A 25,592-nucleotide genomic window follows, 5' to 3' on the forward strand; every position below is an offset into this window, starting at 1 on the left:
CCCAGTCATCCCCATTTAATCAAATGAAAGAAATCAAACAAAAGCGGGTGCTCCATGGTGCAAAATAGAACAAAATGCTCAGAAATCAAAAAAGAAACCATCAGACTGTCTAAAGGCTTTTAGGTCGGTCACGAGGTAGTAGCTCCATCCCACAGTGTGCTCTTTTTCTTCCGGTGGCCTTTGGATTAATAGGTGGGGGGCCGGTACAGGTGGGGTCAAATGCCCTTACTGTGTGTCTTCTTGATACTGAGAAGGAAACAGAAGAAGACATAGTTAGTGCTAGTGCTCTGTCTTGACGCAGGGTGATGTTACACACCTCAGATGAGTCCACTGACGTACATGGGTGACAGCTATTTAAACAAAACAATGCTTCAATTTTACTGATACCTTTCAGAATTTTAAAAAGTTAGATTAAGTTACCACTTTTCTACTCAGGATTAAAGAAGTGTATCTCCTTGAGTCTATCAAAGTAGGACATGCACTTTAGTCCTGGATTCCACTGGCTTTAAGTGCTGCAATGTCTTTCATATAGTGACATGACCAGAACTGCACCCTTGACTCCAGTCAAGGTCTCATTTGTACATTACACCATCTGCGCATAACATTTGTGAGGTAGAAAGAAGGTCACTAGTCATCCTGTTTAATTGTTGCTGACATAAAGAGAAAAGAAAAGGCATGTGAGGGTGCAAAACCAGTATTAGGCCAAAAATAAGAGGTTGAGGGTCTGCTCCAAACTGAACGCTGACTTCTTGAGTCTTCAACGTTTTAAGTGTCAGCTCCCCATGAAGTAGTGGTGTTTATTGAAGGATGTGGCACTGAATTGTGAGTTCTCCACTGTTAGGAACTGCGGGTAAAAAAGAATGAGTAACAACCACTGTTTGGGGTGGTAATGTTACCTTTTGGGAAGCGCTGAAGATGTCCCCTAAGCACACGTGTGTTTGACACATCCCTTGTTTTATATTCAACAGTTTTTACAATACAGTTTAACATTGCTGGCCCAGACCTCTCCATATGTGAATGAGCAGGTGTCTATAGTTGTTATGTTTAGGCTACTAAACTTCTCACTTAATAGCGGAAAGTCCACTACTGCTGCCCTCTAGTGTTCAATGATAATGCTGCATGTTCCTTCCTGTTCCCCTTGACCTCAGGCTTTCTCTATTCACCTTTGGGTCACACCATTCACCAATACAGGGTTTAGCGTCCCCTGTTGGCTTCCCTCTGCCTGCACAGGGTATTACTACTCGGTTACCTCTCTCATTGCTTGGTCATTCATCATGTGTCATTTCTATGTATAGTAAATCCCTTTTTACTGTAGGGCTGTGCAATACACTATATTAGTACAAGGCATTGTATTTTTTTTTTTTTGGTTTCACATTTATGGTTCAGAAAGCCTGCCTAGTAGTGGAATCAAGCCACTTGATGACATAAAAGTAAAGGTATGCGTGATTACAGAGTTGGTATTGATGCCAGCTCATGAAACTGAAGAGTTTGCCCCTTAGGAGATTAACCATAGTGACTCAAGAAGATTGAAGTGCTTAAGGTAAGGATCACTTCTCTCCATACAGTCAGGAGTTTTGTAATGCTCGTCACATTATAGAGTTTCCAAAGACGCCTTTTATCATCAGCATTTCTCCGAATCCAGCTTAATGGCATTTGTTACAGTCATTCTTCACTATGTACTCATTTGCTTATACCATTTGTCTCTATTCTTTGAATCCGGACATGCTCTTTTTGAAACGAGATGCTGTACAATCCCCAGTGGTGATGAAATATTTATGCTATGTTAAACTGTGAGTAATGTTAGCAGTCAGCTGAGCTCCTAAACCCCTTTGTCTGTTCCTTTAGCTGAAGATAAATCAGGTGGAAATGTTGGCTGTCAGCCTGTTCTGTCCTCACTGCCGGTATTATTGATCTGATCGAGCATATGTTTGCAATGAAAGCTCTGAGAGCTGGGTGTTCAGACATAAAGACAAGGTCTTGTATTTTGGGAGCATCTCAGTCTTTGTTGAAACATCTCTTTTTGGCATTACAGGAATAAATAGCATTGTGCATTTCATGGACTCAGTTTGCATTCAGAAAGAATTTACATTTTTCTTATTGTGGAAAGGGGCACACCATGGCAGGCACTCTGTACCTGGAACAAATATAACCAGGCTACAGTATAAAAATAAAAAGGGTTTTATCCTAAACTCAAAGCATACAGAAGTTATGCACATGCTGTAGGGTTGATCAGTCTTTGTTTTATATAGCACCTTTCATAGAGCACAGGAATAACACAATTACATTTCAAATCAACAAGATAAAAATTTGCAATATATGACATTGATATGCAATCTTATATGTAAGCAATAATTATTTTATGTGTGGATATAAAGAGCATGGACCACTTCAAGATGCTTTAAAGGGCAAATGTCACAAATCACACTTTCAGTATTCCTTGATTCCTTCTCCATGTATGCACAACACAGCCCATAAAATGCTTTCTACACTCAAGTGTCATGTTATTTGTTGATACTTCACCATTGCCAGGCAAGGTGAACCAGAAGTTTGCAGTGAATGACATCACTGGGTTAAAGGTATAACGGTCAAGCTATGTGCTTCTGGCTGATTCGCCCTTTGTTGTTAACACCCTTTATCGCTGCCAAATTCCTGCTTAAGAATAATTTTGCTCTGCTTTTTAAATGTATTTTAAGATTTGGTTGTGGTTATGTGTTTCTCTTTATTTTTGGTGTCTGGACTCGCCCGCACTCTTTCCTTACTGTGATTGCTAATACAAGTCATGGGCACTGTTTACTTAATCTCTCCTCTTTCTGAGTCTGGCCCTTTGCTTAAATTTTTTGCGTTGGTGACATCTCTTCATTCCAGTTCTACTCAAAAGCTGCAGCCACTTTGTGCAGTCAGAACATAATTGATTATTGTGGCTACTAAAAAGTAAAACAGATTGGAGAAATGGTGCTGAAATGTGAATTTAATGAAGTCAAATGACCAAGAAAATCATAAAAGGTAACCCAAAAATCTAAAAAAATGTTCAGAATGAACAAATGACTTGTGTGAATGCAAAAGGTTCAAAATAAAAACCAATTGAAGAAATCCACCCTTTGAGTGTGATTGGTAGCATTGTTGAATTAAAAGACTCTCTGAAGAGAAGTAGACGGATGCACATGATGTATCGCGTGTGCCACAGTCTCCTGTAAAGTATACTTTTAATGACCTCCTCTTGGGAAGGTGAAGGTGTTGAGTTTCAAAGTGTGATCTTTGACCTTTTAACTGCAGTTTTCCAAATACCTGCATCTAAATTACTCGGAAAAAGCTGCTGAATAGGTTTACAAACCAGAACTGAATGTTAATTTGCTTTTTTTTTTTAAAGGAATTGTGTACTTGAGTCATGATATTTTCTGTGAAAGGCTACATAGGTGACTGGTTTCTTTATACTGTACTGCCTCTGCAGGTCTAGGTGTGTGTATGTGTCTGCTCTATGACCCATCTAGTATTTGTTCCTGTCCTGTGTACAATAGGTAGGTTTGAAAACTCATGAGTGTGAAATATAGTAAAACACATGGATGGATGATTGAAGAGAACATAGACAATTCATTTATTATTCACTATATGGTCAAAAGTATGTGGACATCGCTGCAAATTAGTTTCATTGCTAACGAAGTGTACAAAATCAGCACACAGCCCTGCAATCTCCATTGACAAACACCGGCATTAGCATGGGTTGTACTGAATAGTTCAGTGACTTTAAAGGTACCACTGTCAAATGATGCAACTTTGCAACAAGTCAGCACGTGAAGTTTTTGCTCTGCTAAATATGCCCAGGTCGACTGTAAGTGCTATTACTATTACTGTGAAGTGGAAGTATTAGGGAGCAAAAACATGTTGCATAACATGTAAAAAATCACCTATCCTGTGTGCAATGACCTACCCACTGCACAGTTCCGTACTACCTCTGGAAGCAACATCAGCACAAGAACTGTGTGTTGGGAGCTCCAAGACATGGATTTCCACTGCAAAGTACCTGCATGCAATTCTAAGATCAGTATGCACTGTTCCAAGTATCGGCTGGAGAGGTGTAAAGCACCCAGCTCATTGGACTCTGCAGTATGTGTTCTCTGGTGTGATGAATCACGCTTCACAGTCTGACAGTTTGATGGAAAAATCTGGTTTTGGCAGAGGTCAGGAGAACACTGCTTTCTTGACTGCACAGTACCTAGCGTAACGCTTGGTGGAGGAAGAATAATGTGGTCTACAGCTCTCTGTAAGGATTTGGCTACGCCTAAGCCCCTTGGTTCCAAAAAAGGGTACTGTTAATACCACAGCATACAAAGACATTTTAGAATGTATGAGGTTTTCAAAATTTCATAATCTCCCACTGAAAAGCAGTGGAGAATTTATGAACTCGTCCATCTTAAAATGGAGAAACATTCTGTGTGACTTGAATTAGAAAACTAGATTACTGTTTCAATTGTACCTTAAAGTGGTTGCTTGAACTTGTATATTTTCCTCTTTACTTGTCTGATAGCTAAAGAACTGACATTATCAAAAGGTATTTCAGCTAATTAATAGCAATGGAAATACGCAGCTGCCCTATCTGATGTAAACATAGGACAGGTTTAAAATGGACAGTGGCGTCAGTAGGTGGGAGGCTTCAGTGGCTTAAGCCCCTGATCTCTGGCATCCTGCTCCTGATCTTTTTGTCCCAGATATACACAGCCAACTGCAGCAAGCCGCTGAAATTCTTGCTCATTATTTACCTTTTATATTCCTGTTATGAAATGAATCTGTTCCTTTCCAAGTCCTTGCTTATTTATATACATTTTTACAAATTATGTTGTTATAACTAATATTAATAGCTAGATGGGGAAGTTATTTAATTTCTTTTCTCCTTTATGATGCTGATACTGCTTTTATGTTAGTTTTCAACATTCTGTATCAACATATTTTTCAATTGCTAATTACTGGATACTATTATTGGGTATACTTACAAAAATGTTGCGTTTAAAAAAATTAAACAACAATTAGTAAAAGACCCTTCACCACTAACACACAACAGTGGATGCCATATTCACATCACTTGAATTGGACTCTACTGTCTATGAAAGCTGTTGAGCCACCACAAGCCACTTTGTGCTCCATTTTTAACTCCAATGTAAAGAGCTGTTAAAAAGGGTGTATTTAATTTAGTCTGCTAACACAAGGAATTGAATTCTGTTTCATTACATTTGAATATTGCTCTTTGTTACAAAACTATTTAATAAACGAACATGTAATAACTGACTCTTGGATGAAGTAAATAAAAAATGTGAAATGCTCCAACTTTCATATCAGTTAACTTAGTCGCCGAATGCACCTGAATGTTACGCCATGCATATGTTGCCTAATTTGTCAGTTTTTGATTGGGCTTTGATAAAAGCTAAGATCGATTTTTGGTTACAAACATTTGCTCAGTTTAGATGTTTCACCTTCCAGTCTTTATTTAAAAATGTGTCATCCTTTATTACTAAAAGCATAACAACGTTAAGTTGAGGTTTAAAGGTCTCTAAAGCCCTACTCTCTATTGCACTACTTGGTAAATGATTCTTTGAAGGGATGAGTTGGTGAGGTACAATGGATTTAGAAAAAAATAATAATGAGAGAGGCAGACCGAAAATAGTGACTTCTAATGATGACAAACCAGAATGTCTAATCTGAACCCGATTATGCTTCAGAAATGTTCCCTCTCATCAGTTTCAAAACCAGCTGATACAAAAATGTCGATACAAAGGTGCCTTTGAAGTATATTCTTCCTTTAGCAATCTTCCTTCATCAGTATTATTCAGATCTAATTTTTTTTCCTAAAAATACAGCAGCTGGATGCTTATTGAAATCCTTCCCGGCATATTCAGATCTTCCTATTGTTCCCTCAACTCTGATCGCATAGTTCACAGATAGAAAGGCTTAATCATAGCATATTATGTTGAAAGCATGACAATCGTGTGATGAATAAATTACCTGACATGTCATTTGAATTTTTTTTTGTGATACAAAATTGTAGTTTCCTTTTCAAAAGCACTGAATATAATAAAACTATTTAATATATAATTTGAATGGTGAAGAATATCATATCACTCACTACCTTCCTGCAGAAGGGACAGTAATGATATTTTTTATTCTGATCCTTTATTTCATTGAAATGCTAAATAGAAGAATGGGTAAAAAATAATGTATTTCTCTGCCCCTCCTGTGTCAGCCATACTATAGGTGGCAGGCACTTGAGTGTATTTCACAGATAACTTAACCTACATATCAATATAAAAAAACATTCATGATAGCACTCCAGTCTGAAATGTAACTTTATACTGAAGACAAACAACCTTTGTTTTTTGTAGTTTGTTAGGGTTATTATTGTGACTTTTTATTTGCAGGTGCTAAACATTCAATATGTTGCCCCTCTTCAACGCCATGATTAGTGAGTACCACTACCTTACCTTGAAACTTTTGTCTTCCTTATGTGAAACAATGACTTTACCTTCAACACTCTGTCTTCCTTACCTTACAAATCTCAGAATATATGCTGCAGCATGCAACGGTCATCTGCCTACAAACAAAAAAAGGCTCTGACTAGGTGTATATACAGTGCCTATAAAACATATTCACCCTCTTGGAAGTTATCACATTTTCTTGTAATACAACATTGAATCACAATGGGTTTCATTTGGCCTTTTTGACACTAATCAACAGAAAAGACTCTTTAATGTCAAAGTGTAAACAGATCACTGCAAAGTGGTCTAAACTGATTACGGGCATAAAGAACACAAAATAGTTGATCGCATATAGTTGATTGCATAAATATTCACCTCCTTTCATACAACACACTTAAATCATCACAGGGGCAACCAATTGACTTTAGAAGTCAAACAATTTGGTCAATGGAGATCACCTATGTGGGATTTCGGGTTGATTGTATCTGGAATGTCCAACTTATGGTCAGTCAGTATGGTGGAGTAACCTACATAATGATGACAACAAGCAACTCTGAAAAGCTGATTGAAAAGCACAAGTCAGGGGATGGGCACAAGACAATATCAAGTAACAGATTATCCAGTTAAATTAATTATTCAGAAATTTAGTAGGGGACAACTGTTAATCTGCCTAGAGCAGGCAGAGTGGTGACTATTTAGGGAGGTGATGTGGAGGACATGCACTACATCTTGTTGGTTGCATAAGAAATATATAAGAAAAGGCAAAGCAGGGTTTTTTCTTAGGAAACTACATTTCTTTAATGTGGGTAGCTACATCTTGTACATGTTCTGAACCTCTTTGATAGGCAATAGTGTGCTTGGCCAGTAACATCACTTTAAGAGATGCACACCAAACCAAGACAGCAGGCTCAACTATAGAAAGCACTCTCAACCCGCTGGAGGTAGTAGTGGAGGAGAGAATAAAAACAAACCTGACAGCCACTATGAATAATGCTGTACATCCTCTTTCTGACAAACTAGCACTGGGCACTGTTAGCCATCGAATTGTTCAGCAGAACTATGTCAAGAAATGTGACTAAGGTTACTTCATACCAATGGTAATATGCCTTTATAATGTCTCACTGAGACTGCTTTATTATTATTAGCCACATCAGAAGTATTTTTACCCGTCTTTTTATGTAATTCTTTTGTGTGTATATAGGGGGTGGTTCTTGCTAAAACATTGGAACAGTCTAGACCAGTGCTTCCCAAACATGATCCTGGGGACCCACTGTGGCTCCAGATGTTTGTTTCAACCAGCCTCTGTTTTTAATTGGACTCCTTGGCTAAATTAAGTGTTATTTGCCAAGTGCTGTGTTTTAAGAACAATATAGAAATGAGAAAACTAAGTTTGGTAAAAAAAATATATACTGTATATTAAAATTTTCTTATTAACAATATTTTCATCTTGATTTTCATTCGACTTTTCCAGGTGTTCTTAATGTTTAATTAATCCATTACTTACTAATAAGTGGGTCTGATACTAAAGTAGTTGCAGCCTTTGATTATTCAGTGTTGCTTGCTTGGGTGTCTGCTTGGCTCATTTTAATTGTCATTAATAAGATACAATGAAGGGGGAAAACTGAACACAGAAAGGGTAGAATATAATGAAATCTACAAAAGAGAGTTAAGCATTTAAATCTATAGCAAAAGCAGAAATATTTCTAAATGTCTTATAAATGTAAAAATCATGCTGCTGTGCTTTTCTGAATGTAGAATAAGAGAAAAAAAAACCAGCTAATTAAATGAGATCAGTTTTATCAGGTGTTGTCACTTATTATGAATCTGGTTGGAACAAAAACCTGCAGCTACAGTGGGTCCCCAGGACTGAGTTTGAGAAGCACTGATCTAAACCAAAACAGGCCATTCAGCCCAACAAAGCTCCCCAGTTCTATCCACTTAAATCTTTCAAAATAACATAATTGTTTGTTAGAATAGTTCTATATATTGGTACCTTCTCTAAAGGCTAAATTTCTCTTTCAAGACAAATACAGTACTATGTATGTATCTATCTATCTATGGATGGATCATTTCCTCAAAGCTGCCAAAATATGCCTAATAAGCCCTATTTTGGAAGAGTCGTGTATAGAAAATGAATGAATGAACGAATAAATAAATATGTGCACATAATGCCTTGTGATGGACTGATATCCAATCTATGGCTAAGCTTTCTTTGCCCTATTATTGGAATAATCAGGGTCAGAACATGAATGAAAGACTGAATGAATAAATGTGTGTAAATGTGAGTAAATTTCTCCAGTGTTGGTCTGGTGCTCCACAGAAGGTTACTTCTTGCCTTGTACACAATGTTGCCAAGAGAGGCGTAGGTCTTGTTAAATTCTGTATTTGAATAGAAAATTAATGAATGAATGTGTGCAAATGTACTCTGCGATGAACAGCTATCTAGAGGTGCTTTTTGCCTTGAGGCCCATTATTGATTGTGGGATAGGTTTCAGTGCTCATTTGACACCATAAGAAAATAAGCAGGTTCAGAAAACATATTGAAATTGTTTTTGATATTGTATACTGATGTTGAAAATGGGTGTGAAGCCTCCAAAATGCACCACAAAAACTAGGCCGAGCCCTTCACCAGTCTATCCAGAAGAGGTCCATCCTAATCCATCTAACTCCAGATGCTATCTGCTGGTTTCAGTCCTAACAGGCCTCAGAAATGGGAAGGTGACATTAAAGTTCAAAATGTAAGGAAACTGCCAAAAATATATTAAAAAAACTCAACATGAAGAAAGATGACTGTAAACCCAAATGAGCAAAAAGAAGTTGCCTGAAGGGCACTTCTAAGAAAAATAATTTCCAAAATGTAATCCAAGATCAGAATCCAAGAACAGATAATAAATATATGTCAAAAACAAGTAATTCCACAAGAAAAGAATACTTACAGATTACTCCAAAGAACTTCAGTACTCATCTGCTGGATCTCACTTCTGATAAACAGCAAGAAGGAGGACACAGCAGTCATGACATCAGGGTGGCCCTACCTTCTAGAGCACTATTCATAAAACAATGGGAATGGAGGCACATTTAAAGGGATACATAACAAATAATAAGTGAAACTAATAAAATAACATAACAAATTTTAAAATAACAAATCGAAATTAACAAATCAAACTGATACCTAAAAGTTCTATCGCCCTTGTGAAGGTGTGGCTAAAAATGTTGTGCCACTGGCTGAGTCACATAAATACAATTACATAGCATTCTTAAAGCTACTTAATTCAATTCAGGTGCATGAAAGACTAGAGGCTATCCTGACAGCATGGGATGCAAGCCAAGAACCAGCCCTGAATCATGTTCTAGTCCATCACGGGTTGCTTTATAGACAATTACTGATTGACTATCAGTCTTGTGTCATATTTAAATAGTAAAAATAAATTATATTTCTGTAGTTGAATAGCAGTTAAGGTTGCCAAGTCACAGATCTGCCCGATAATCGGGGAACAAGATGGCACAATTTTTAACACTTCTGCCTCATAGTTCCTTGACTGTTTGAATTTTGGAACAATCACTGTCTGTGTGGAGTGTAAATTGTGAAATTTCATCAGTAACCCTAGTTTTATGCCAAATGCCAAAGATGTATGGGTCAGCTTCATGTTGAAATAAGTGAGTGTGCCCTGTGGTGGCTTGGTGCCGCCTCTAGTATTATTTCTAATACTGCCAAGGTTGGCTGTTGCTTTCTATGACATTACATCTGGATTCAGTAAATGGATGAATATAATTACCACCCACTTTTTCTGCATTGGCCTATCTAGTTTAGAATTCCAGGGTTGAACAGAAACAAGTATAAGTTAGAAATCTGCTTTAGATTGATGGCCTTTGCCATTTACAATCACATGGAGGCAATTTAAAAGTGCCAGCAGGACAACATGCTTGCTTTTTTTTCCTGTTTCCAATAATGTGCATGTTTTGTTAGTTGGCCATTCTGAACTAGCACTGTTTAGTGTATATGGATGCCACCTCTAGGGATGGTACCCACCTTGTACCAAAAGCTGCTAGTGTAGGCTTGTGGTACTTAAGTGTGTTCAGAAATGCCTGGATGGTTTCTCTTTGTCATTCTGATTATTTTAAGCATCGAAAAAAAATGATTACATTTAATTAGCATGCGGGACCACCAATAAGGAGATATTTTCAGTGCTTAAAATAATGGCTCAGCTAATCATTATTCAGGAAACAAAATAAGAACACCACAAAAGAGCTGCAACAAAAGCCTATGTTCATGTGTCTCCTCGAACTCTTTCCTGCGGGCTGGGCAGCAATGCCAAGCCAGCTGCCATTCACAATTCTCTGTTTCTCTCCTCGCTGAAGCTTTTGCTCTTCTCTAAACGTCAGTGACACAGAAAATGATTCAGCTAACCACACAGAGTGAAAAGGGCCTTCAGGAGGTTTTAGGCAGGATATTAAAGGAAAAGCAATTAAGCTGAACCTTTTTATATTTTGCTAAAATAAAAAAGAAAATGTAATGGATTTCATTAAGATTAGAATTGGATTAACCTCTTGAATACTAACTTTTTTTTTGTCTGTGATTATAATTTTGGCAGCGCAGTGATTAGCAGTGGATGGGGTTTGCAGCCGTGATGTACATACTAAGCCTTGCATTAATAATGGATTGTAATTGTAGTTAAATTAAAGATGCACAAGAAGATGATGATAACTATAAACAAACTTCCCCTAATTTAATCCTTTCCGTTCCCTTCTGCATACAAAGGAAATGCAACGTAAAGCCTGCCATTTCAGCATTGTTAATGAAGAGAGCCTTAGTAGCGCAGCAAGGGGCCAGGGCCTGCCAAGAGGCTAGGTGCAGCTGGATAATGCCATCTCCATGGATTCTGTTAAAACACACACACACACACGCTTATCAATCCAACAATAATCTGCCTCACTTATTCTCCTTGCCCCCCATTCAGACGCCCACCTTCAATGTTACAACAGCCATTCATAACCTAGATCCATTTTATTATCCTTATAACCTTCAACCTGACATTATACTTGGGCTCATAAGCTCACGATCTGTCCTTTGTGGAAGTGACAGGGGAAAGAGTCTCACACCAAAAGGTAACAAACTCCAGGTAGACTTAAGAGTAAACAAGGCTGTGACATACAAGTATCGCTAATTGAAATTCACATCCCTTTGTCTATTGTTTTCTAAAATTAGATGTGCTTATTTAGTCTGTACTGCTTGTAAACCCCCAGCATACATACTCTGTCCTATAAAGGTTTAAATTTACCTTTGTCATCCATCATTTACATATTTGGTTGGAATGCCTCCCTAATGCACAGCTCACTGAGACACACATTCAGTACCCACTTACAATAGACAAATTTAGAGCCATCAACAAACTTAACATGAATGTCTTTGGGATATAGGAGGATAAAGTATCTATCTATCTATCTATCTATCTATCTATCTATCTATCTATCTATCTATCTATCTATCTATCTATCTATCTATCTATCTATCTATCTATCTATCTATCTATCTATCTATCTATCTATCTATCTACACAGACCATCATACAGTAACAATAATCAACAATAAGGCATGGGATTTGATTCCAGCATTCCGGATACCTAAGGCAGTGGCACAGACTACTATGCCACCCTTGAAATGAGACCTTTACCTTTATTAGATGCATTCACAGAAAAAGTGACAAGCACCTAAATGCTAGAGCAGGCAGCGTGGTGTAGTGGTTAAGGCTTTGGACAATCTCTGATGTTGTGCATTCAAATTCCGCTACTGACACTGTGCGACCACACGCAAGTCACTTGACCTGTCTGTGCTTCAATTGGAAAAGCAAAAAAAAATGAAACCAATTGTATCATAAATGTTGTAAGTCGCCTTGGATAAACACAACAACCAAATAAATGTAAATGGAGTCACGAGGCAGTAGCCCAAACACTATGTCACCCTTAAAATAAGACCTTTACTTATATTAGGTGTGGTCACAAATAGTGTAAAAAGCTCCTATGGCAATAGCCATGTATATCTGTCTGTCTGTCCGTCTCTCTGCATGAAACAACCTGGCTGTCAGTGGACAGATTTTGTTGAAATTTAACAGACTTATCGTTCAAGACATTTATTTTATGAGATATCTCAAATTCAATATACAATATTCTAGTTTATTAATTTATTTAATCATCTCCATACAAGGTAAGCACTTTCCCATTTACCAGAATGCTGGGGTAAGTCTCAGCATATACCGGGGACATTCAATTACAAATTAAAGTTGGGCCAGATTTTCAAACCAAGAAATATAACTGGGCCAGACATTTTCAGTGGCCAGTAAGCAGCAGGTAATGACAAATTTTAAGCCATCACAAATGAATGTATTGAAAAACAAGTAATGTTTATTAATTGTTTCCCTTTTAAATTTGGTCACATCTGACACAGACACATCAAAAAGTGCAAAGTGCATTAAAAAACAAAACAAAAACTATAACTGAACATAATCTGAGGTAGTAGCAATACTGTACTTGTTTTCCATTTTTGAAATACAGAAATAAACATTTTGGTCATATTTGTCCTAGGCACATCTCAAAGTGCATAAAAACAAAACAGCGCATAACATTTGTTTCCCTTTTGAAATAAAATAAACATTTTGCACATGTCTGACCCATGCACATCTCAAAAGTGCATAAAATCAAAAAATGTGTACAATATTCGCAATTACATTTGTTTCCCTTTTGAAATAAAATAAATATTTTGGTCATATAATAAGAATATTTTTTTATATTTACAAGTTTTTCTCATTAATTAAAATGCTTTGGGACCCATTCAGGGCGCAAACCCATGTTTTTTTATTGTGAGGCAGCAGCAATACGATTGCACCACTGCACATATATGAACCAAGCATATCACAAAGTGCATTTAACAGAATAAAAAAGAACTCTCAGCGGTATCAAAACTATCAGCGCACAAACTCATAACAAACGATAACAATTACTAACACATATGAATACAACATCTACGGCACACTGAGGGAACATAGGTTTGTTTTAAATCACCACATGTGTGTTGATATTGTGACATGTCTCGCTACTGCATGGGATGTTGTCTTATGTGAAGCACTTTGTGAGGATTCAGGGCATCTCCTTAAGGAGAGCTTAGATACAGGATTAGGGTGAGAGGGGAGCGAATGGTAAAAGAACAGGAAGAGATTCCCTCGGAGAAGCAGCTCCTTTAACAGGTCGTCACAGTATCATTGACTACTACCATCACTTGTAGATACACAACAACAATGCTGCATTTACTACTATTATAGAAATTACTGAAGAATTGTGAAATGTATTTTTCTCTGTGATTCGGGCGGAACCATGAGCTGGGCCATTTGGAGGTTGCATCCGGTTTGCGTGTGGCCTGCAGGCCTCATTTTGAGTAGGTCGGGTATATACTAACAGTTTAATTCTGCCTCAGCCCCATCTAGTGCTAATCTATGCGGCTGTGTGATGTCTTGTGTGAACCTCAGTCACGGCTATTCGCTTCTCTTAAATTGAAATTAAAGTTGGTTACATGATGTTCATGTCCATAAAAGTAAAAAATAAAAACAACCTAACTTATGTAGAAACTAGCAACGATACCTCTCAAAGACATGTAACAAAATAACTTAAAAATATTTGCTATCCCTTGCCCTATGTGTACCTTCAGCGCCTTTCCTCTGTACTTGTGTGTGTCTGCAAGTGTCTTCACCAGCACTCTCTTACTGAAGTACGTTCCTGTAACGCCTGCTTCTCAAACTCTGACATTATTTTTGAGGCATCCTCTTACTTTTTATATTTCCCGTATTTAAAGACCAATCTCTCAGCATGTTTCCTGTGCTGTTTCTTCTCGTGTGTCAAACACTCACACTTCTCTTTTGATCAAGTCACCAAAGCCAAACTGACCAATTACAGTACATCTCGAAGCCAAACTGAACAGACTTCTCTAAGAGACAGTACACACACACAGACATGTTTTATTATTTAGTAGATGTATGAAAGATGGCTCAGTGATTGTTTATATTACTGTGACTAAATGCGTACTCAGTATTTCGTGTAACACTAAAAACAACCTCACAGTTTCATTATCAGAGGGGACTGGGCGGTCTCTTGGTCTGGAATCCCTACAGATTTTATTTTTTTTCTCCAGCCTCTGGAGTTTTTTTGTTTTTCTGTCCACCCTGGCCATCGGACCTTACTTATTCTATGTTAATTAATGTTGACTTATGTTTATTTTTTATTGTGTTTTCTATTTTTCTATTCTTCATTTTGTAAAGCACTTTGAGCTACAATTTTTTTTGTATTAAAATGAGCTATATAAATAAATGTTGTTGTTATTATCTAAAGATTATAATGATTCAGTTCTTCTCTGACACTGCAGTTTGTCAGTAAAGTGCCGCAGTGATCCACAGTCTAACACATTTTAATCCTGCCAACAATTTTTGTGTGAGACGTAAACACAGATTTTAAAATAACATTCAATTCTTCTTTGAAAACATTTAGGTTTAATAAATTTGAACTACAATTTGCCACAGATCCTCTACATCCAACAGCTAGCAACAGCACAGGAATCTTTTCATCAGTGGGGTTGGAATCCACTGTCTATGAAAGCAATTTTGGCCACATGACATTGTAGAATTATATTAAACACCTATTTTATGCACACTACTATGCATGTAATTACATTCTATTGTTATTTGTAGGACACACTGTTCAGTAAATAAAACTGTGATAACTCTTTGATGAAATGATTAGAAAACTGAAAAATGCTCCAACCTTCAAACTAGCTACCCAAGTCTACAAATGCACCTGAATGTCAGGCTGTGCATACATTTTCGTACTTTTTAAAGCAATATTATATACAATACTAGAGGGCTTTGCTCTCTGCTTGCTTCGCTCGCCAACCCGTTTTTGATTTTCTGGATACACACTTTTAAGATTTTTTTTTCTTTGAATTGTTGCATTTTCATTAGTTTCACTTTTATTTCAGAACTTGTGTAAAAACAATATTTTGAATCTTTTGAATCCTAATTTGTGGAGTATTTTAAATGAGGTCAGTGAGACATGTGTTTAATGATTGTGTACCATAATTCAAGATAGCTTTCTCTGTTTAGAATTTCAGCACAGACAAAACGATCTACATCATCAGCAGTTAATATTTTTTTGCAAAGTAACCAATAAATGCATGTAAGGTAAGCCCTGTTTTTGAAATTCTCTGACTAAAACTTCAAAGACTTACAATATTTACATACTTCTGATATATCACCTACGTCCATATATTCGATCTGTATTAGCCTTTTCATTATATCTCCAAGTAAAGTAATAATTTATTTTTTGCGCTAATGCGATGTTTTGACACTTGTTTTTTTCTGCTTTTCTATTCTGTATCTTGCTCTGCATGTGTTTTGCGCCTACGTTTTTTTTGAGTCTTTTGAATTCCAGTTTTCATTATCTCTAACCTGCTCTGCATGTGTTTGGCCCCTTGTTTTTTAACCTCTTTATGACATTTTACTTTGTTTTCTTCTGTCTTTTATTTCTGACCTCGCTTTGTTCTGCTTTTTTTGAATGACACCTGGTTCGTGGTGAATTTTTTTCCTTTTTTTGAGTAATAATTTCTGTTTGTTTGCGCTACTGCGATCTTTACTTTCTTTTTTTTGATACTTTCTAATTTTCCTGCTTTCATATTCTTTAACTTTCTCCACATGTGTATCGTGCCAACTTTTTTGAGCCTTTCGAATTCCACTGCTTTCATAATCTCTTACCTGCTCTGCATGTGTATAGCGACAACGTTTGTGAAGTTCTACTTTGTCTTTTACTCTCTTTTTAATTCTGATCCCAATTGGACGTGCTTTTTTTTCAATTCCATTTTTCCAGGCTGATTACCTTATTTTCTGAATTTGCACCTAAATTATTCTTTTTATTTTTTGCATTTTTTTTCTCTCCAGCGCTTTTGAGTCTCTTTTCTTCACGTTGCTCTTTCTTTTTCACTTAGTCGTCGACGTTTCATTTATAACGTATTGTCCTTATACACTTTATATGCGCTGAGAGCCCGGGATCTGTGTGTGTACAAAGCCTTTACACGACTGAGTGTTTTGCTGCCTGTGGTCTTATTTGATATTGGTTTTGAGTAGGGCGTGTCTTGCAAGGATCTCATGTTCTACGTCCCCGCGAGACGGTCTTGGGTCAATCTCTTGGTACAAAGTCTCATGTTTAAGGTCCCCGCGAGACGCTCCGTGGCCAGTCTGTTTCATCCTGTTTCATCTTTTAATTGTCTTCCGTGATCTTCACGTGAAGATCACGTCTCGTCTCCCTAGTGTTTCTCTCCAGGATTTTTTTTTATAATAGAGATATAATTATATATAATATATATTTTTATAGCAATATTATAATAATGTTATAACTTTTTATAACAACCCATGTTAGCTGTACCCTACCATTAGTTTGAGATCACTACTACTTGCTGAAACTCAAAGTCTAAGGTGTTAAACCTCCTTGTAATCTTACCTCTGTGTGAACTTAACATTTCTTTTTCAGAGCTTTGCTCTGAACAGGATCCATGCTGGGCCGCCAGTTTTTATACCCGTGGAAACCTGCTGAAATGTGTTGATTCTGAAAGATAATGGCCTTGAGTTGAGCTTTTTCTTCACTTTAAGCTATTTGTTCTAAATGATAGTGCAGGATTTTGTTCTTCAAAGTACAGTAACCTGGAGCTGCATAATAATAAAAAATACACGAACTATGGGATGTTAGCCCTGCACTTTGATCTGATTATTGCTGTTTTGCCTAACAGGTTCATATTCAGATTTTATCTGTAACATAAAAAAGCAAAGGGTGGCCCTTTTAGGTCTGCAATTTTTTTTTTTTTCACAGAGTCCTGGTGCTTTTTGTATTTGTATCTCAGTTATAGAGATAAGCCTGTCTCAGCTGAAATCATATCAGTGTCCATGTTGTAACCTTTAAATGCATTTTATCTTGTGGATCATCTACTTGCGTGCAATGAGTGCTGTCTGCATTTATTACCAGCTGCATGTCATGCATTAAAACTATTCACCTTCTCCTAATTAATGCAAAATAATCTATTTTGTTTAATTTTAGGACACAAAGTGTACAATTTGTTGTTAAAAATGATTATGCATCAAAGAGTTTTGTCTTACCTGAGAACTGCTGACACTAACACAGTCTGGTTTGTATCCTACCACCATCTTATTTTTAGTGAGGTTTGTCTGGCTTTTAAGAAATACCTTTACAGGCCTTTTGTTTTGTCTTGCCCTAAATTTTGCTTCTCATTGTTAGGTTTGTGAGGTCTCACCAAACCCATAGATGCAGCCCTTTGTTTCAGCACTTTCGGAAGCAAAAGCAAGCTGAAATATGTTATAATATGTGCAGCAAGCACCATACAACACAGCCGGCTGCTCATACCAAAATTAACTTGAAAATCAGGGCAAGCTAGTGACGAAACAGACACTTCTGATTAAATTTACGTAACCATGTCCGTAATCCAAAGTAGTGATTTTTAAGTGCAATCCTGGGGTCCCCCTGTGTGTGCAGGTTTTTCACAATTAATCATTTTTACTTTTACTATTTATATTTCTTTCTCTTATTTTGCATACATAAAAGTGTACTAGTGTGAGCTTTATGTTTTTGAGAAATATCTAGCTTTATGTGCTGAACTCTGTTTTATCTTTTTCTTTTTAATTATATTTTTGTGGAGTTTGACAATTTTTGCATCTGAATACTCATAACTAATGAGAAATGGACCAAACATAGATGAATTTGACAATAAATACAGCACCTACTTCAGTGCTAACCACTTGTGTGCATATCAATAAATAATGGCTTGAATAACCAGAAAACTGAAAAGAACAAAATATCAAAAAGCAAGATGAAAAGAATGCATTCATCCTCATCAAAGACATATAAATAAATGCTCTACTCAGTAAAATTTTTAGCATAACCAGTCTAATTTCTGAACTGACACAAGAAAATGTAGAAACTAAAAAATAGCTTGGTTTAGTTTAATTAAGATATAAGAACAATTAAAAGATAAAATTAGCTGTAAGGAAAACATGCAGCCACAGGGGGCACCATGACTGATTTTAAAAATAATGTGTCCAAAAAATGACAGAAGACCATACATGAATAAAATTAATTTCAGTGAACTAATCCAAAAAGGAAAAAATCCAAAAAACAACATACAAAATCAAAGAAGGTCAAAAACAGGAAATTCATATATGTACTGTATAAACACCAGACAGATCTCAAAAAGGTGCACAAACAAAAGAGCACTAGAAAAATAAAACAAATAGTTTAAGAAGGGGAAATCGAGATGGGCTTTTGCAAAGGTTTGCGACTCAGGCAAAATCCCAACCAAATTCTAATTTGGTTTCCATACCTGTCTATCAAGTGACAGCTGAAAGTGCTGCATATCAACAGACATGGAAGGACTAGGGGTGATGACCTAAGTCATTCTAGACAATCACACTGTTACATTGTGACATGGCCTAGTGCCATATTTATAGTATGAGGTGTTCAGAGCAAAAAGAGAAAAAGAAACACTGATGTTCTTGGGGTACTTAAGCATTACTCATATCCACTTCAGAGACATAGTCCTTGAGTGTTACAAATTGTGGTCTGCCTGACAGTACATTATCAAGGTTACCATGGGCTCATCTTGCATTCTCTGAGCTTACTCCTAAGTAGGGATGGCTGGATGCTATTGAAGGCACTCAAAGTCCTGCCAGCTTTGTCCAGATGGTAATAAGACTTGTGGAGCAGATAGATAATTGCATCTTACACTCCAGTCTTTGTTCAAAAGGCAAACTGCAGTGATCCTAAGTGGTGTTTCACAAGATGACTCATATAGTTCAGGACCAGCCTCTTAAAGGTCTTCATAATGTGACATATAAGAGCCGCTGTTAAGTAGTCATTTGGTGAAAAGACACCTGCCCTCTCTGGAAGTGGAATAGTACAGGATATTTTCCTAAGCAGCGGCACTTTTTGGAGCCTCAGTGACAGACTGAGCAGGCAACAGAGGATACCACAAAGTTGGTCAGCACAGATCTTACAAATTTGTGGACCGACTCCATCTGATCCTGCAGCTTTCGAGCTTTCAGTTCTCACCTTACTTGGTCATCAATCATGGACACCGCATTCTGGTGGTCAGAAGTGGACTCATTACTGCCCATACTAGTTGAAATGGTAAAAGCTGTTTATGCAGTTGAGATGGTGTGGGGGGAATTGGTCACTGGGAGAGGGTGTTACTTTGTTGATAATGTCACTCTACATTTAAATCTCTTGATGTTTTTAGGAATGCTTTTCTGTTGTAGTGTGTTGCTTGGGTATATTTTGCTACTATTCCATTATCCAGTCTCTACAAAACTACAAAAACAAAAAAAGTTCACAGTGGAAAGGTTTTTTCATTTGTTTTGGTTTCATGCATTATTTGTCTATATTTTATATTCATTGATTTATATTCTCCTTTAAAAAGGGATGTAATAAATTGTGTTAATCTACAGTTTAAGTTTTTTCTTTCAGAATTTGTAATTTATGGTTTCTCTAACTGCTGCTTTCTCAGTTTGAATTTCTGTATAACACACCCCTTCACATTTTTGAACATAAACAAATGCTGCCATCATTGGAGCTGACTTTACACTGACAGCCGTTTTCTAAACATCCATCAAAGGTTTTTAGAACAGCTCAGATGTCTATTGAGACTTGCCTTCCAGCCTGCATGATGGATCACCTGTGTTGTAGCTATGCCTTGCCACTCTGAGATCCCCATTTGAATTGATGTGATATACTGATTCTCCCAATCAGAATAATGTGTCAGTGCATGGATGTGTTATACTAATAGGGTTATTCTAGCAGTTTGTTTTCATAAGTGCTTGACAGATACATCCCTAGTGGGCCTAATTTACCAGTCTCCTTAGCCTCACTATACCAGGCCAGGTGCACACAGAGTGGACTTGAAGTTTTTATTTAAAGAGGGTGTATCATTTAATATTTTGGTTGCTACAGAAATATGTTTGGATCTTTCCATAGAAATTAATTTTTCATTTTTTTTAATGTATCTGTAGGTGACAGAGATTTCTTTTTTAACTGGAAAAGCAGGGGGAGGGAACAGCAGGAGGGTAGTTCGGTATATAAAATAAATGAAAACCTAGTGTTGTTATCAGAGAAATAAAAACAAGACTCAAAGTCTTACTTAAATACATTTTTACTCAAAAGCCGTATTACATTGAACAAAGTTCAGCTGGTCTGCTGTAGTCCAAATCGTTTTACGAAAATGGTTTCTATGTCACGCACAATGTACTGCACACCAAGAAAAGACACTGAGTTGTACTAATGGCCAACTCAGATACAAAAGCCACCACATCATCAACACAAATTCTAAACAAAAGCTGTGAAATAGAAAATTCTTTCTTAGAAATTAAAAAATATTAGTACAAATCACAAAAATTCAAATTAAGCATAACCAGTACCTTACAGTTGTGGACTTTCCTTAGAAGTCATTGACATCTATTTACCTGTTATGGTAGAGTCACGTTGACTCAGCACAACATGCATACATAGGTTATGTTTTAAGGATACTGCCCCACACTGTTTATAGTGTGGTGGTTAATGATGCTGACACATATTAAGTATGTTACTTAATATGAAAAGCAATGCTTAGTAAAGCTGGCACAAAACTTCTGGACCCTGTGTGCTATGACCAGGAGTCCAATAGTATGTAAGTAGCAAAACCACTTCCAAAAATGGCCACTAGAATGCTCACCCTGGCTAAGATATAACACTGGATTTGATTCACTGCCTGTATACAGTTTAGATGTTTTCTCTGCTTGTTTCTTTCTTCTATTGGTAGTTGACGTACCCCTCATAACCCACACTTATGCTAGTTAGCTCGATTTAAGCCTCTAAATTGGATCTGTTTCACTATATATGAATGTGTAAGTGAGCGTATGCTCCGATGGACTGGTATCTCATCTAGGCTTGGTTCCTGCCTTACACCAGGATAGGAACAGCCTCCAGGCAAATAAAATACTATATCAGAACAAGTTAGATTTGTAAAATGAATTCATATATACAGTATATTGATTGAAAAAAAAATTATGAAAGAAATGTTAGAACAAAATACAAATCTGGCAAACTAGATTTTAAAAGAAATGAACAAAGGAACTTGCATTAAATATCTAATGTTATGTTTCATTATTGGAATAATCTTTTCAGCTTTAAGATTTTTATGGTTTAAAAAAATAATCCTTTTTTTCTATTTCAAATCTTTACCAAGTAAAGAAAAATAACATTATGTAAATATGAAACATACAGTATACAACCAGTACCAGTAATAATAACAGTATTTTATTCATTTCCAGAGAAAACTTTACTGGTACTTTGTCCAATGTTGGTTTCAATCTTAGATTCAGTGCTGCTAGGACAAGCACTGGTACATGAAGCTGAAAAGTGTAGGAAAAGTAGATAAAAAAACTTTAGTATATGCTGTATTTAGACGTATATTTGTTCATACTGTAAAATGTCAAAAGGTACTTTTTTGTAGTGTGGATGAACAATTATTTATCTATACTAATAAAAGGCAAAGCCCTCACTGACTCACTCAATCACTCATCACTAATTCTCCAACTTCCCATGTAGGTAGAAGGCTGAAATTTGGCAAACTTATTCCTTACAGCTTACTTACAAAAGTTAAGCAGGTTTCATTTTGAAATTCTACACGTAATGGTCATAATGGTCGACAACGTCCGCCATGTTGAACTTTCTTATTTATGGCCCCATCTTCATGAAATTTGGTAGGCGGCTTCCTTGCGCTAACCGAAACCGATGTACGTACTTATTTCGATGGTATGACGCCACTGTCGGCCGCTATATTGAACTTTCCAACGTCACTAATTCTCCAACTTCCCGTGTAGGTAGAAGGCTGAAATTTGGTACTTATTTTGGTGGTATGATGCCACTTTCGGCCGCCATATTGAACTTTTCAACAGTCTTTGTTACTTATGGGCCCATCTTCAAGAAATTTGATATGCGGGTTCCCAATACTAACTGAATCCTACTTACGTACATATATACGTCCATAGCCTGCAGCTCGGTCACCGTGTGAGGCGGCGTTGGGTCCCCCATCCAAACGCCTCCCACGTTGTTGGCTGCCTGCCTATATAAGGCCGTCCGTCGCTCCAGTATCTACATTCCCTTCCTTGCTTCGCCACGGGATTCACATCTCCCTGCTGATAACTACAGCCTTTTTATTTAATCCACGGCTTCTCTGCTGTTTTATTGTTCGTTTATTACGATTATAGTTATTGTGTAGGTATTTTAGACTTACTTTACATTGTTCAGGTACCCATTCCTTTATCATTCCAACCGTACCCCCATTAACATGTCTATCGAGGTGATCACCATCGATCAAAGAACTGTCACTTACCGAGTGGTTTCCATGCCTGGAGATGGCACCTACCTTTTCCATTCTCTTTGTTACATATTGCACGGCCATATCAGGCTCACTCTTGATATCCGGAGGAACATTGTGTCTTATGTATTGAATGACTGGGGACAGGTTCAAGGTGTGGACTGATGACAGTACAGGAGATAATTATACTACACAGGAGCACTATAAGAGTGAAATGCTTAAGCCCTTCACCTATGCATCTGCATGTGAGTTGATGGCTGCCACTGAATTGCTCGGTTGTCGCTTTCAAGTGTACCGAAATGGCCAAATATTTTACACCTTTCGACAACCGCCAATGCCTCTTAAACATCTTAAATTGACAGGTGATGATTTCAGTAGGGAACACTTTGATGTTTATGAATGTTTAAACTCTCTAAAGCTGGATGTGAAGTTATCAATTAAACCGGTTGTATACTTACAACGCCTGACAGATGCCGAATGTCTCTTCAACACAAGTCCTACAAATACTGTCGTAATTGAAACAAACCATGAAACTCAAACCGATTATGACAGCAGCCATCCAAGCTGTGAGATTTGAAACAAGATTACTGTTCACATGGCCAACTATATGTTGCATGCTCAAGAGTAACCTCAGCGCACAGCTTGGTCATATTACAACCGGAGGGCCGAACTCACAATGTGGTATACAAAGAGATCCTTAACAAATAATTATTGGTATATTTTCCCACAGTTTAAAAAGGTTTAATTTTCTTCTTAATAAAAATTTTAAGGCAGTACTTCGCCGCTGCGAAGCGCGGGTATTTTGCTAGTTAGATAAAAATCAAATTATATTCAGTTATAACAAGACTGATATTTGAATTACATTTCCTTCTACATTTAGTAGCATATATGTTCTTCTGTGACAACAGGTAAAGTCATACTCAGTCCTGACTGGAACTCAGACTAAACATTATCCTATCAATAAATTATATTTATATTTTCGAGTTAGTATTAGCCATAAATTGATATTCTTCTTCAAAACTTGCTTTATTAAACGTACAGTGAGTAAAAATTAGCAGGTTAAAATACATGTCATCCTTCCATTTAGCAAAACTGTGTAATCTAATTTGTGATTCTTGACAAAGGTTAACTTTTAATGTGATGCCAAGCTATGGCATGGTGCACTCACATACACACCCACAATCACTAAAACTCATTTTTGGTATGCCAGTGGACCACATGTGAGATGAAGATGCAAACTCCACAAGGAGAATAGCCTGGCTGTGATTAAGGACCTCATTTCTTTGGTGCTGTGCCACATCAGTAGGACCACTACAACACCATGTCACCCCTGGGTCTAATAAACATTCATTTTAAAAATCACAACATTTTATTGTTGATTTGATTTCTTATTTTTTAATGTGCAATTGCTCCTTCCTGGGTATGATGTTATGCTGCATCCAGCCCTGCAAGCAGGTCCTCCAACTTGCAAGGGAGAAATTTGGGGATTGGTGGCAGGATTGGCACTCCAGTCACTGTAAAAAGTTCTATTCCATTCAAACTAATGTGGTGCTGAGGCGTCTCCCATTGCACGGCTGCTCTCGGGTCCCAGTTTGGGATTCTGAGGTGGGTGCGGCAATGCAAACCCCATCTGGTTGCAAGCTAGGAGTCAACCCTGACACAACACTTTTTCTTGATCACAAAATACACACAACCATTCTGCGAGTTAACCTTGTCCCCTAACACAAATGGACACATGCATCCATAGCACAGAATTAGACTGCCAGCCTAACTTAGTGGGACATTTCCTTGAGAATCTTTCTTCATGCATCCCCAAAGATGAGCTGGTAAGGCTTACTGGCGATTCTAAATTGGCTGTGAGTGAGTGAGCGAACCCTATGGTGAACTGTTGTGCTATTTAGCAACTAGTGTCTGCCTGCAGCTCAGTGCCCTCTCTAACAATTTGAGGTTAAGAATGGCTTCAAAAAGAAAAAAAAAAAAACTCTGAAAAACCTTTTTAGGGCTTTGCAGCTGACCGACATGTCGAATGTGCCAGCTACTTTAATAAAACATAACACTCTCAAATTACTTTAACCCCATTTAGAGTCGTCGGCAGCCTGTGTCCTACCTGGGGAAAGAAGTAAGAACAACGTAAGATGCAGTCCTGGACACGGTGCCAGTCCATCGTAGGCACACTCGTATTATCATTACTACCCCTTATAATCGCCAATCTATCCTTTAGATAAACAAGAAGAATGCCTTCTGCACCGAACGTGACACGGATGCGGGCGGAGTGTGTGAATCGGCAGGGTGATTCATTCCGCTACCCAATTGAAATAAAATACAGCGAAAGTGTAGCTTTCCCAATTAATATGGTTCACAATCGAAATGACCAATTAATACGTTGATCATTTTATAATTTAAATCATCAGAAGAAAATCTTACCCAACGTCAGCTGAAATGCTGCGCCCAAGCACTCGTCTGTCAGTCTTCAAGTCTTGGCGCGAACCGGAAGCTTGGGCGGGAATGTCTTGAACCAGCTGACTCCGCCCTTCGAGCTGTCACCGTCGAGTGACTATAAAAGTCCCGCGTGCAGTAAATTACGTGATACTGAAGTCGACTATACTGCCGAGCAGGCAAGTGCTAGCTTTGTAGAGGCCTACAGTATACAAATAGGTGCGTGTTTTATCAAACAGACTTTTTTT

General features: G+C 37.4%; 1 protein-coding gene and 1 long non-coding RNA gene across 2 annotated transcripts in view; one reads left to right on the top strand and one right to left on the bottom strand.

Moving 5' to 3' along the window:
* LOC120517547 lies at positions 1-25,371 on the bottom strand. Its single transcript, XR_005631051.1, has 3 exons — positions 25,333-25,371; positions 9,398-9,507; positions 1-246 (listed from the first exon to the last, which is right to left on the bottom strand). It is a non-coding gene; the product is annotated as an uncharacterized LOC120517547 (long non-coding RNA).
* pacrg (PARK2 co-regulated) overlaps positions 1-25,592 on the top strand; it is a 228,888-nt gene that overhangs the window by 4,706 nt on the left and 198,590 nt on the right. The gene's annotated exons all lie outside the window — the stretch shown is intronic.

The sequence above is a fragment of the Polypterus senegalus genome, chromosome 17 (assembly GCF_016835505.1).
Source record: "Polypterus senegalus isolate Bchr_013 chromosome 17, ASM1683550v1, whole genome shotgun sequence".
NCBI classification, from domain to species: Eukaryota; Metazoa; Chordata; class Cladistia; order Polypteriformes; family Polypteridae; genus Polypterus; species Polypterus senegalus.